Source organism: Enhydra lutris, unplaced genomic scaffold (genome assembly GCF_002288905.1).
Source record: "Enhydra lutris kenyoni isolate GAN:26980312 unplaced genomic scaffold, ASM228890v2 scaffoldscaffold59, whole genome shotgun sequence".
NCBI lineage: Eukaryota > Metazoa > Chordata > Mammalia > Carnivora > Mustelidae > Enhydra > Enhydra lutris.
In genome coordinates this window covers 3,993,260-4,007,436 of record NW_019154143.1, presented here as the reverse complement: position 1 = coordinate 4,007,436, position 14,177 = coordinate 3,993,260, and the positions used below count along the sequence as shown (strand labels likewise).

The 14,177-nt window shown below is 42.5% G+C and overlaps 1 protein-coding gene across 3 annotated transcripts in view; it reads left to right on the top strand.

The window, feature by feature from the left end:
- LOC111158428 (latent transforming growth factor beta binding protein 1) overlaps positions 1–14,177 on the top strand; it is a 415,776-nt gene that overhangs the window by 193,297 nt on the left and 208,302 nt on the right. The window lies entirely within an intron of this gene.

Below are 14,177 nucleotides of genomic sequence, written 5' to 3'. Positions count from 1 at the left end.
AACATACCCATGGGCCAATACTGGGGATTAGAAAGAATTATCTTCAGGAAGTCAGTTTTGATACATATTGTCTTGATTTAATGGAATGTTCCAGATCCAGGAAGTATATATGGAGCCCTGAGGAATGAATAGGCATATTTTAATAACCTGAACTTGACATATCAAGTAATTTAAGTTAAATGGAAGGAGACATCTTGGCTCATCTCATCAGTTGGTAATGAATCACATGGCTTTGAATAGCTTTAGCATTCGACTCTGGAAAGTTCTGCTGTGTGATTTTAAGCAGTCTGGTGGAAGCTCTCTAAAACTACATCTGTCTAACTAACTTTTCAAATTAACCAACTCCTTCCACTCCTTTTTAAAAATATACTGACTGATGCCCACCACATACTGGCTCTTCCTATCTGACAGTTCACCCCATATATACTATATCCCACCCTCCCCCAGCTCTGAGCTAAGTGGCTACAAAGGGTCAGTTCTTTTGTTTCTGACCAGAAATTACATCATTGAATGAAATATTATGTAAACCAGTAAAAAAAAAAAAATGAGTGCAAATAGGGATTTTTTTCCATGAAAATCAAGTCAAATGATTTGGAAAGACAATAAAAGCAAATGACTAATATAATATTCATGGCCACTTTAGGGTCAGCTAAGACAAAGTTAAAAAGTTGGAAACTGAACTATTAAAAAAAATCTAGAACTTGGCATTCATTTGGCTTCACAATCAAAAAATGTTCTGTAAAAAGTTCCATTTGCTCAGTTATTCCTTCAAAAAATATCAGGTACCCACCATGTGACTAGCATTTTGCTAAACTCTAAGGATGGGCTGCTGAAAGAGGCAAGGTCCTGAACAAGATTTCCTCCCTCTGGGAGCTCATGGCCTTTTGGAGAAATCAGACAGGCACCCAGAAAGTTCCAGTCCGTTGCTGTCTGTGCCAGGCTGCCCTGCACATAGGTGTACTGCTCGTCCGTGGCAGGGAGTGGCATCTATCAGCTCTTCCGTCACATCGGGGAAGGCCTAGGGATGAGGTAAAACTGAGTCAGAGGCTTGGGTTGAGGTAGTAGGGTTGGGGTGGTAAGTTGGAAAGGAGAGAAGAGACTGTATAGAACCACACATGTGAGACAGAGCATGGCACACTTAGAACCGACCAAGGGTTGGGTATAAATGGAACTGAAGAGGACATGACAGCAGTAGTGGGAAAACAGGCTAGACGGGTAGCAAGGACTAGATTAAGAAGAGTCCTTCTGCCATTGCTGGGTTTTGATGTCTTCTGCAGGGGATACCCAGCATCTCTGAAATAAATAGGCAGGATATTGATGTGTTCAGCTTTTAGCTCAGAGGAGTCTGTATCTCAGAAGGAATGATCCAGGAGAAGCTACTCAAGAACTTTTTTTCTACCATCCACGTAAATGGTAATGTCCGTAGGTCACCCTCTGGTTCCTGTTAAACATTTTCATCCTTCTCTGCACACAGGTACAAAATGAAAAATGGGATGCTGTGTAAGATAAGAAACATGGATTAAATTTGTTTTTAATCTAACAGGTTGTAAAATTGAAACTCGGGATGTGGTCTTAGAAACTTTCAGTATTGGGGCTCCTGGGTGGCTCAGTCAGTTAAGTGTCCAACTCTTGGTTTCTGCTCAGGTCAGGATCTCACAGGTCGTGAGATGGAGCCCCGCATCTGGCTCTGTGCTTGTCGGGGGCGGGGGGGTGTGCTAGGAGATTCTCTCCCTCTGCCCCTCCCCGCACTTGAGGCCTCCCGCCCACCCCCCCCTTTCAAATAAATAAGTAAATCTTTTTTTTTAAACAAATTTTTAGTATTTCATATATGTAAAAACCCATTCTTCTGTCTCTAGCTTCAGTACCTGCAAATTAGGCCTGTAAGTCTAAGAGGCAAAGAGTGAAAAAGCAGTTGTTTTCTTAGTATCTGAAGTAACAACTGCTGTGCAATCATGGAAGCGATGGTCAGGGGGTTATTCCGCCCATTTTGACCGTGAGTGTAGGCAATCTCTGTCTGCACCTGTGTGTACCCCCTGCGACCTGTGCGTAAGACTTTGAAACCGTCAGTGTTGGGGAGAGCTTCCCCACCAGCCTGGAGAGGCCTCTAAACTGGTTTTCCTTGGGCATTTTTGTGTCACCTGGAGGCTTCCAGGCCACACTCATGTCTGGGCTCTTTCCTATATAAAGAAGGCCTTGGGAGCCTGTTGTCCCACCAGAGGGTTTTCCATTCAGGAATCTAAAAAGATCCAAGGCTGAGCTTCTCCAGTGTCTGTCCCTTCAGCAGCTACACAGCTTACCCCACTCTCTTGCAAATGAATAATTCCTTCATTGTGGTGGTGTTGACTCTTGGTGCTGCCGCTCAACATTCCCTGCCTTACTACTTGCAGGGAACTGCTTACTCCTCAGGAGGAGAAGGCTGAAAGAGTTCCCTGCCCTTTACAAGGAACAAGGCGAGGATAGAGAGAGCGGCCTCGTGGTGGCATACTCTCGCCACGGCCGTGCAGTGAGGTGGGAGCCATGGGAAAGTAATGATCCATGGAGGGTGGGGATAAAAGGAAGCTGTCCATGGCCCATGCTGACGGGTGTTTATAGTAGTGGTTCCCAAACATTGTCTACCCAGAATTTATCCCTTTTGGCATCTGCCTGGATTTTACAGACCCCATTTCATTTTATTACCCAGTATGTTTCTTCTTTCATGTCTCCCAGGGAATGTTTCTCGGCTGTGTGTTAGTCCTGTGCCTCGCCTCCTGTCTACCCTGCATTCTTCCCACCCCTCCCAGCCCAGTTCCGCCTGAAACTGCCACATTGTGTTTCATTTTTTCTCCCCCACCACTTTGTGTTTTCCTGATTTTGAAACCTTCTATCACAATAGCTGCTTATCTTCAAAAAGTGGGAAAGCAAGTTTTATGTAATAACAAATACTAAGATATTTAGATTGCAGTATGAAACGAAATTAGTTACAATCCGTATTTATCCCCTGGGTAGAGACTCCAGATGGGATGAGTTACACAGTTTAGCAGAAGAGAGATGAAAATAATCTAGAAAGTTAGCATGAAATAGGTTATTTATCAGGTACTTGGAGGTATAGTAGGTTTTAAACGGATGAAACCGGGGAATATATTATTGAGAAAAGAGTGTACAAAGTTAATTATATGAAAACAAGAAAATGCGTGTGTCCAAACCAAACTAAACGAAAAGGAATGGGAAATATATTCACAATGATTATTTCATCAAAGGACAAACAAGATCTTGAAATCTCTTGTCCATAAAGCATTGTGAAGGTAATTAAAATCATCAAGACTCTAAGGGTTATGGAGAATATATAAACGTGAATAGGTCAGACAAGAGGAAATAAAAACAGTAAGCATATATGTAGGGGAAATGTCAAAAATCCTGACTAAGTAAAGACTTGCAAAATTAGTGTGATAGTATAATCTGATCACAGGTGTAATATTAAAGCAATGAAGTTAACATTTTGTAGCTATTAAACTGGTAGAAATATTTGAAAGTAAGATCCAATTTTGACAAGGTAGATGTGAAATTGACACGGTAATGACAGATTCTGTTGATGTGAATCATTTGCTCTTTCTGGATGATTCATCAATTGACATACTCGGCAATTCAGCAGCAAGTGAAATAATGCACAGTTTAGTGCACTCTTTATAAAGATAGGCAAGTCCCTTCCTTGTCACGGTGCTAGTTTGGTTTCCCCATTTGTATGATTCCTGTTCATGAAGTTGATGCTGATTTACTGGGGCTCACATCCCCTGAGTACTTACTCTGTGCTGAATTCTCAGTGCTTTGAATATATGACCTCATTCAAGTCAACAACCCAGCCAAGCTGGGTATGGTTTTATTGCCATTTCATAGGTGAAGAAATGGGGGACAGAGAAGTGTTCAATAAATTGCCCAAGGTCCTAACGCTAATGATAATTAAACTGGGATTCACACCCTCTGGAGGTCTCGTTTGAGGCCCTTGGTTTTAGAGCCTGGGCTCATCTGTCCTCCTCACGATGAAGCAGACATAACTGACTCATCAGTGTCTCACTTGTTCACTGTTATCACCTAGCACATATCCTGGTGCATACTAAACAATCAGTAAATATTAGTTTAATGCATGAGCAAGTAATTACTAAGAAAGGTAAGACTATATACTGGATAACATTCCTTGCAGCTTTATCTGTGATAGTTAAAACAGAAATGTCATCTAAACAAAGAGAGGAGTGGCTATGTAGTTTATCCTCTGTCAACTTGATAGACTTACATAGCTCCTACGAATGTTAAAGCTCCGTAGCAGTATCTAACATGAAACAGTGTGGCTATATAGTGACGGAAGAATGCACATGTGGACTGTAGTGTCGTAACTGTAACCCAGATGTCCTTGTAGGCTTCACCAGCTCGTGGGTATAGGTAACAGAATGATAATGAAAAACCCAGCGTATGCTAGCCCCAAACCCTTACCTTCTTACACAGAACCTTTATCCCTTCTGCTCCTACTCTCCCTGCGAGTGTGTCTGAGGATCCCCAAGGGTGCTTTGTTCCTCACCTAGTACTGGTGACCTGCAGTCACCACATGGCATCTGCCCAGGTCTTCCTGTCTAGATCCTTCCAGGGTCACTACAGATGGAACCCCAGGAGAGAACCGTTCCCCTGCCCCGTGGAAGGCCCTTCCCCAGAACTCCAGCTCTTTGTCCTGCCTGATGCCTCTTCCCACTCCTTGAAAGGGCCAGATTGGTGGTAGTAGCCTGCAGAACTGGGAGAAAACTTCTTTCTCTGACCGTGTCCTGCTGATTGACTCCTGGGCCCTAAAATAATTCTCCTTCTGCCCAGATTCTCACAGAGACTGCAGATAACAGAAGTGAAGTGCCAGGAGGGCAGAGAATTTTGTCTGTTTTGTTGACTGATATTTACCAAGTGCTTGGAACAGGACATGCCCATGGTAGATCTACAATAAATCTTCATTGAATGAGCAAACAACCACTTTTGAGCTTCTAGCCTTCCCTTCCATCCTCACTGGAATTCAAGGGGACATGTGATAGACTGGCAGTGTGCCACAGAGCTTTCTCGGTGATGGAAATGGTCCAATCTATGCTATCCAACAAATGCTGTTCATTTCCTTTTTCATTGTGTTGTTCTTGAACCTATACACCTACTCTTCCTCTGATGTCTGTAGCCTGGAAAACCCATGTGTCTCTCTGTTAGAAGAACAAGAGCCCTGGTGTGATTCAACTTATGTATTTAGCTCCCTTGAAAAGTTCATGAGTCTCCCTGATCTGCAGTGAGCTAAACCCTCCCATCTGAATTAGGCCTCTGTTAGTAAACTCTATTATGACCACTTATGAAAAGCATGCTTCTGGAAGAAGAATTTTAAAAGGGCTTTGAGACAAGACTCCGGTGAGATTTGAGGGACAGCTCTTGGTCCTTCCATCCTAAGGGCTTGTGTGGGCAAGAGCACCACACCAAGGTTTGGGACACCTGTGTTCTGGTCCCATTTCTGTGACTACATGGCCATGATGTCCTAAGCACACACAATGTCTGTAGCTCACTGTCCGTAGAATAAGGTGGTTGAGTTAGATTATTTGGTAGATACTTTCTAGCACCTCTGTAGAACCTTAGCACTTTCTGCAACATCGTTAGAAAGTTAGTAGTTAGAAAACTACTCCAGTATATGCTTAAGTTATCATTTGTCAGGAAAACAACAAGAACAACAACAACAACAACAACGAGGAGTGTTAAAAGAGGTATAGGTACTTGCTGGGTTCTTTCCCATTTGGAATTTTTGGGAGATTGGTGTGAATTTTTCATTGAGTTCTTATTTGTAAAATACTGTGCTATGAAATACAGGAGGTACAAAGATGAGAACACCATAGCCTCTTTCCTACCATATTCAAAACAAAGTAGAAGGAAAATAAAAAATAATTATAGCACAATATAGGCTGATAAATGACACAAGTTGTTAGATGCCGGCCCCAAATTTGCAAATGGCTCTAGCATTCTTTCTTATGCAGCATGCCCCTTTCTTTGGAGGAACGTTCCTTTTTAGGAGGCCATCTTTGGACCAGACTTTAAAGCGCTTCCAGAATTTGGACTGGCTGTGATGTCAGAAGGCTGGAGTGCAATTTTGTGTTAGATATGTGTTATTGAGGTTTTGGCTTTGCAGGTATTTTAAAATTTAGAATTTAAAATTCTAAATTCACACGTAAGTCCTTTCTTGAGGCTTAGGAATAAACAGCAAGCAGGTGTTACTCAACTTAGTGGGAGTCGGAACTCGGTCCCTGGAGACACCACAGAGCTTGAGAATTACAGTCAATACTAAGAGGTTTTTAACCTTTATTTGTAATACTATTGTATGTAGCTTAAGTGGTATTACTTGGTACTAGGCATAAGTGGTATTACTTGGTTTTTGAGGAAGCGTTCTGCAGTGATATCAAAGAACGTGCCAGGCAGCGGTGACTAGAACGGCATTGTGTATGTACAGAGTTTTGCACTGACAGCATTGTAGAAGGTGGGGTCTCTGAGGATGGCACCTGCCATCCTTTGATGAAACCTGTTTCCCTGCCCATGAGGGGCAGCATTACCATCCCCCCAGTGTGATATGCTTATATGACTCCGCCTAATGAAGTCCACTTTTCCTAACTCCTTGAGCATTTTATTAACTGTGTTGTCAGTAAGAATGAAACTTAAGTTTGAATCCGTGTCTGATTATACATGATACATATAATTCAATAGAGCACACCAGTTAGCAGAGTAACCCCAGTCACTTCTACACAAATTGCAAGGGTCTGGGTAGTCATTCTTCCCCATTGTAAAATGTAAATCCCGCCATCCCCATTAGATGAGAGGGGGCCGTCTGGATGTCACGGTATTGACTGACTTGGTTAAACTTTTGAGAACCAGAATTTCAGGGTTGGAAAAGAACCTGCAGATTGTGTTATGGAGTCACCCTTTTTAACAGACGGGGACACCGTAACCCACAAAGTGAAAACACCTGCTTCAGTTTTCAGAGGTTGTTTCTAGGGATACCTCCGTCCCAAGGTGTCTGGGATTTTTGCGTTGACTCTGCAGCCTGCAAAAGCTGCTGTGTTTCTTTCCAAAGGGTGAAAGAGCCCTGGTGTTCAGGAATTTTGAAGACATAACTGCACTAACCACTTCTGTGGCTCAAGGGTAGGAAGTAGAATTTTGTGATAGCATTGATGAATGGAGCTCCTTAGGTCACGCAGAGGATTCAACTAGATCAGACTAAATAGCTCAGTGCTCTGGTGAGGTTGAAGCTAAAGGAACAGAAATCCATAAACAAAGCTGAGATGATGAATGGCCTCATCCCAAGTTGGAAGCTCTAGTGTGCATGTGTGTGGCAGAGCTCCATATCTCTGGGATTGTAAACAGAACATGGTATTGAAGCATTTGCTAATGCACACAGCATTAAAAACTAGTGACATTCTTGGAATTCTTGTTTGTATTAAGGTTGATATTTTGCATTTGTTGAAATCTGCAATCCCTTTAACTCGAGCCCAGTAATAAACCTCAGGATTTGGTAAGTGGGGATGGGATGAACGTGGTCTTCCTAATTACCAGAGCAGGTAAAATAAAGAGATTCTCTCTGGCGGGGAGAGAGTGGTGGGTGGTGTTTTTAACTCCTATGAAAGCTTTTTTTCCTTTGCCCCAAGATTTCTTTGGACTCTTTTTTTTTTTTTTTCCTTTTGCATGTATTATCAAGAACATGAATCTCTCCTCTCACACATTTAAAGAAAAAAAAAAAGGAAAAAAGTCCTCTTCTCAATGGAATGATTCTGTATCTAATGAGTTTTAAATTAAACCTTCTGGAATTTAACTTGTATCTGGTTAAATAGTTACTCAAAAATGTAAAATGAGGTCCAGGAACTCAAATCAGATTTATGGTGCACATTTTGTGTGTTCGTAATAGAGAAGCCTGTTTATCCTTACTTCTCTGTCCTCTTTCTTTTTCCCTGGTTCTGACTCCTGTGATGGCTGTCCGTCCTGGTCCTGAGTTGTTAGTTTCTGTTTCTACTCATTCGGTTGCTCTGTATCTGCCTTTACTGGTTGCCCTATAGCCTTGTGGGAAGAAATGGGAATCTGGCTCCTGTCGCTCTCTGTCCAGCCCAGATGCTCTCACTTGTCCTTGTCTCCCACGCTCCTGCCACTTTCTAACCCCTGTCTCCCCTCAGGATCTTGGCTCCTGTTATTGCTTCTTTTGCTGATGCTCTTCTGCCAACTCGTGACATCACCGGATTCTTCTCCTCTTAGGTTCAGTTTAAACACCGCCTTCTCAGACAGGTTGTTCCGGACTCCTATATCTCAAATGTTTTCTTGGAGGACCCTGTGAGTCCATCTACGTTAGCAGACAGATAACCAAGAATTGGCTACGGACAAATTTAGAGCAGAACAATTGTAAATCCCTACATTCCACAAATAAACCCCAAACCTAAATTATAGTAAATGCCTGCTAATCTCCATGCTCTCTCCTTGGCTCCTGCGTAGAGCTAGACCCCCTCCGAGGTCCTGTCTGGGCTTCATAAGAATGTGACCTCCATCTTTGCTTTCAGCTTCTGGGTTTGGTTTTGTTTTTGTTTGTTTGTTTTCTAGTGATGCCTACTGAATTAAAAGGCAAGTAGGCAAGGTTTGTTTTTGTTTTTGTTTTTGTTTTTAGTGCAGTGGGATAGGTTCTTAAGTGAACAGTGGTTTGTAGCCTCTAATTATTAGCTAACGTTTGTTACCCAAAAGCTTTAGACAACTACAGTATGAACCCACTTTCTGGCTGAGTAGACTTTAAGGATGCCCTTCAAAAGAGGGGGTGGTGCCGGGATGTTTTGGGGAAGAAATAAAGTGATAACGTTGACTTTCTAAAGATATTGTTGCCTTTTTTTTTTTTTTCCCATACTCCCAGGGATATCAGCAAAAATGGTGCAGCCCTTCAAGGGAACATTATTCTTCTAATCAGAGACAAGTGGGAAACTTTAAGTAGCTCTTCAAATCAAAATCATGTGTGTGTCTGTTCTGTGAAATGACAGATGTAGGTTTTTCTTCAGATGGAGGTTTGTTTTCCCTGTTCTGTCTTAGCCACAATAACTTGAAATGGTCTGTCTGCTGGCACGAAAACCGAGGAGGTGGGGGGAGGGGCCAGGATGTTGCTGCAGGAAAGTCGAGTACATTCCGAGGGCGCCTTTTGGGGACAAGCAGCTGAAGCATTTTTATAGTCAACTGAGATAACAGGAAAGAAGGAATATGGCTTTTTATAGTCTGACTCTTGAGAAAATTAAGTCCGCTCGTATTGGCCAATTATCTCCCAAATGGGTATCTCTTCGTTTAAGTTCCAGCTTGTGACGTAAAATGTGACTGTTGCATCAGCCCGGTTTTTCGAGTACGGTAGGTTGTTTTCTAGACCAGAGTGAATGGTGGAACCCACTGAGACACTTGGCGTATTTAAAACCTCGAACTTGGATCCTGTCAAGTTCCTGTCAGGTCTGCTCGTTCTGACCTCGTAGAGTAGTACCGTGAGATATACTAAGTGGTTGTCGCAAGGTTAGACTTTCTGGAATAACAGGCTGTGGATCCATCTACCTCGTTATTTGCATAGGTCCCAGGTGACCGCGGGATGCCCTAGGGTGAATTAGTGAATTATGGTGGTGGCGGGTGAAATGTCAGGCTGCCAGGGAGATGGAATTTCTCAGCCAGCATTCTACATTACACCCCCTGGTTACACGTTCTATAATATATGTGCCATAGCTAGACCTACAGCCAGCATACCGCAGGCTTCTCGAGTCAGCCTTAATATACTTAGTCTTTTTCCTCTTCATGTGTTGAGAAGGTTTTAAAGAATGCTGGCAACACAGACCATATATCACTACATGATTGTTTGGAGAGCGGCATGAACTTGGGAAGCAGAAAGAAGCCATTCATAGTTAAATCCTGAAGTTTGTAGGTTGATTTTTAAATTTGTTTTCTTTGATATAAAAGATTATTGAGCTATAAAAAGAGAGCTTGCCACAAAGGACTCAACCTGTAGTTATTGAGTTGAGGCAGAGAACTTGATATTGTAATTTAGATTTTAGAAAATGCTGGAATGGGGGAATAGATATTTTACCTCTCAGTCATAAATAGTTATAAAGAGTGCCCACTTATGGGTTAGAATAAGTCAAACAGAAACTGTTTCCTTTATGAACAGAGAGAGACACACAAGGTTACCAGAGCTGTATGGTGGAATATGACTGTATCCGTATACTTTGGTACATCCTTGACACTTGCATGAAAGCTGCTTTAGGGGTTTAAAAGTAGATTTAAATAAAACTGATTAAATTCCTGTTAGGTTCAAAGGAAGTTGATGTTAGGAACATCTCACAAAAGTGAATTGGTTAACATTTCTGTGAAGGGGAAAGATGGTTACACATATGTCATTATTTTAACATTGATTGTAGGCCATCTACATGGCACTGGAGGACCAAATGATCTGCAGACCGAAACTGTGCAAAATCACCTGAATAATCAATGGGAAAATGACCAGTTCTATGACCTTTTCAATCTTTTGTCAAAATATTGAAGCTTTCTTACTGTAGGTTATAGATGTATAGGGCAATGCAAAAATAAAAGTAAAGCTAAGATTAATTTATTGCCCAACAATTTAAAATGTTAGGAACACTGAGAATCAACCGGTTTTATTTCTTTGAGGAGAACTTATCAAAAGTAGTTTGAACACGTTTGCTTTCTTGTTGTGTCCCGTACGACATGTCTGTCTTTTCTCTGCTGCGGTGAATTGTCCTGTTCCTTCCTGAGTCTGGATCTGCTTCCAGCGTTGGTGCTTTCACAGCTGTGGACTCAGTGTTCCTTCCATGTCACTTCCTCTGGGACATCTTCATCTTCTTCCTTACAGTGACTTTCCAATTTAGTGGAATTCCACTGTTAACGCTTTTTATTTCTTGGTTACACTTGTTTATGCTGACCCCACACCTTCTGTTGATTATGCACTTCTGTAAAATGTCCAGTAAGTTTATTCCCGTGAGATTGGGGAGGGCAACATGACGGCCTGCTGTCTGTCTGTCTGTCTGTCTGTCTGCGTGTGAACTGAACGATGGATGAGCAGGGATCAGATGCCCACCGTCGTGGAAGTGACACGATGGTTTGGCGATCATGATAGGCATCGGTTATTTGCGCGGGGATTTCTGGACCAAAACGCTAGTGGTGAAGTTTGTGCTTTATGTAGTTCAGCATTAATATACTCTGACAACTGAAGTGGGAACCCTGCTGTTTGGGGGCTGCTGGTGTTAGGTGACCAAACGGTGGTCCCTGAAATTCAAGTACTTTGGAACCATGCAAAGTGAAGAGTGCCTTCGTCTGGTGGTAAACTGTAATACATTTAAATCTTGGCCTGACGCCCCTTGCCTGTTACACATCAAGTGAATCCATTGTAGCCAAGTGACCTAGAAATTGAATTGAGAAGTGAACAGGGAGTTATGAAGTGTTTGACTCAACCACAGAGTCTGCTTTGACTCCTCTCCTCTTACCTAATACCTCAGTGGAGTGTGGGCGCTGGAGAAAGCATATCAGCTTCCATCCAGCCTGGGCAGGCCCTGGACATGGTGTCTGGGTGGCCTCCTTGGTCATTTTTCCTAGCTCTCTCCTTCCTCCTCCATGGTCCCCTCTCTTCCTCAGCCTGTTCTTTACTTCCTGTGTCCTGTCTCCTGGTACCGATTCTCCCTCCGTCATTATATTTGTGTGTGTCTCAGTTCCCGTTGCTGTGATCCGCATCTGGGTGGTTTTCAACGTGTGCTTCGGTGACTACAGTCACCTCCTAACTGAATTCCCCACCTTCGTTGCTCACTTCTCCAGCGACTCTCACCTGCCATCATGAGAGAGATCTTCCCGAGAGTCAGTCTTCCTAGTTCTCTCTTTGGGGCCTCCCAGCTCCCAAACCGATTGCAGAGTAAAACTCACACTCTTGCCAGGCAGGCCTTTAAGGACTTGCATTGTCTGCCTCAAGCCTGCCTCTCCCACTTTATCACCTCGCCCCTTGCCTCAGGAACCCAGAATTTTAATAAGACAGCTGTATTCATTATCTCCCAAATATGCCTGCTTCCTTCCTTCATTTTCCTCGAAAGCACTTCTCTCTGTTTTTCTGACCCCTGCCCATTTTCAAAGACTTACCCCAAATGATCTTCCCCATACAGTCTATTTTGATTTCCCAGAAAGGTGTTTTCTCCTCTCTGATAGCCCACCAGATTTGCATTTTATAATTTCCAGTTGTCACTTCTATGCTGATCTGTGTTGATAGTTACCCTGTATCGTCTGCTCAGTTAGCTTTCATGTTCTCAAAGAGCAGGGGCTGGATCTTCAGGAGCACCAGGAATGGCATTGGACAAAGTGGTAGGCGCACATTGTTTCATTGTTTCGTTCAGTGTTCTGTCCACCTCCGGCTTTCCTCTGGAAGCTGAACTGCATGCTAGAAGTAAAACATAGCAAGAAGAGGTCCCTGACCTCTCAGAACTCCAGTTGAATGAGGCATGCACAAAAGTAGTCAGACAACCCGCGCAGTGGTAAGCTTGGTGCCAGGACGATCAGTGAATGAGAACCATGGAGGCACAGAAGACAGACACCACACCCAGGTGAAGGGCAACTGGGAATGCGTCTAGAAAAGGGGACAATTAAGCAAAGTCTAAAAGTTAAGGAGGTATTAAGTAGGTGAGGGGGGCTGGAGTGAAAAGAGTGTTCAGGTCGTGGACGCGGGATGGATAAAGCGCAAGAGGACCCTGAATACTGAGGAAATGAATGGAATTCAGTTTAGCTGGGTAGTAGAAAATGAGGTGAGACCCATAAATGATAAGCCTTCAGAAGGACCAGGGGTCCTGTGATGGGAAGGAACTGGACATATCTGATGAGTGTTTACAGGGGAGGACCTCCAGGACTGAATACTTGGATGGGTGAAATGCGGGAACAACAATGAGGTTTCTGTTAAGGACCACTTGGTGAATGGAGGTATTGGGGGGAGATGATGAATTTGATTTTGGATATTTCCAGTTTGAGTTGCTTGTGGAATCTCTACATGCAGAGATATTGTAGTAGAGAGTTTGGAGCTCAGTGGAAAGCTTTGGTTAAGAAATACAAATTTGGGTGACATCAGCATCTGGCATGGTAGAGAAGGAGTATATAGCATTAGCAAAGATGAGGAGGTTAACATCAAACCTTAAAGATACCAATACTTCGAAGGCATAGGAAGTGGAGTCTGCATAGAATATTAAGTTGAAATGGGTAGAGAGGAAGGAGAACAATGGGTGAGTGAGATGTGATGGAAATCAAAGGAAGAGTGAAATGCGTTTGTTGGGTTTAGCAACATGAAGCCTGTAAGTCACCTTCGTAAGAGGAGCGTCCTGTAGAAAACAGGCAGGGTCCAAGCTAGATGGTAGTGTGTGGAGAAGTGGACAGTTGTTTGAAAGGCTGATCATGGAAGAGAAAATTTAAAGAGGGTAGAAGCTGGAAGGAAATGGAGTTGAGGTGATTTTACTGTTCAAGCTGGTAGGAATCTGATCATGTTAAAAGGCTGATGGGAAGAATTTGTTAGCAATAAGTTGTCTATAAGCTGAATTTAGACAGAATTTAAAACTCCCCTTACAGTTCTTCACCCCATATGTCCATTTATCTTTATTCTAAATCAGTTAAAGTCCATACTACTAATCACTCACAAACGGATCTGCTGTTTCACTCTGGTCTTATTATCCCGATGAGACTGCAAATTCCTCTACAGCAGGGCCCACACTATTCTCCCTGGTTCTGGTTAGCACTTAGCTCCCTGTCTTAGAGAAAACCCTCAACAGATACTTTTGGCACTCTCCTGTGTTTCTTTGTTTATTTTTTGAGGAGATAACTAATGTCTCCTGTGTGCCAGAAATTATTCTAGATGCCAAGAATATAAAAATCACTAAGCCAGAGATATCTCTTTTTCCCAAGGACTTTATAATCTTGGGAGACAGTTAATAAACAAGTAATAAAAGACAAAAGCAAAGTAAATATAGGATGCAATAGATAGATAATCTTGAGTGTGGGTGTATATTCATATCTATGAATATATTTATATCTATCTGTATATACATACATCTATTTATATACATATATCTATAACTATATCTATATCTATATCTATATCTATATCTATATCTATATCTATATCTATA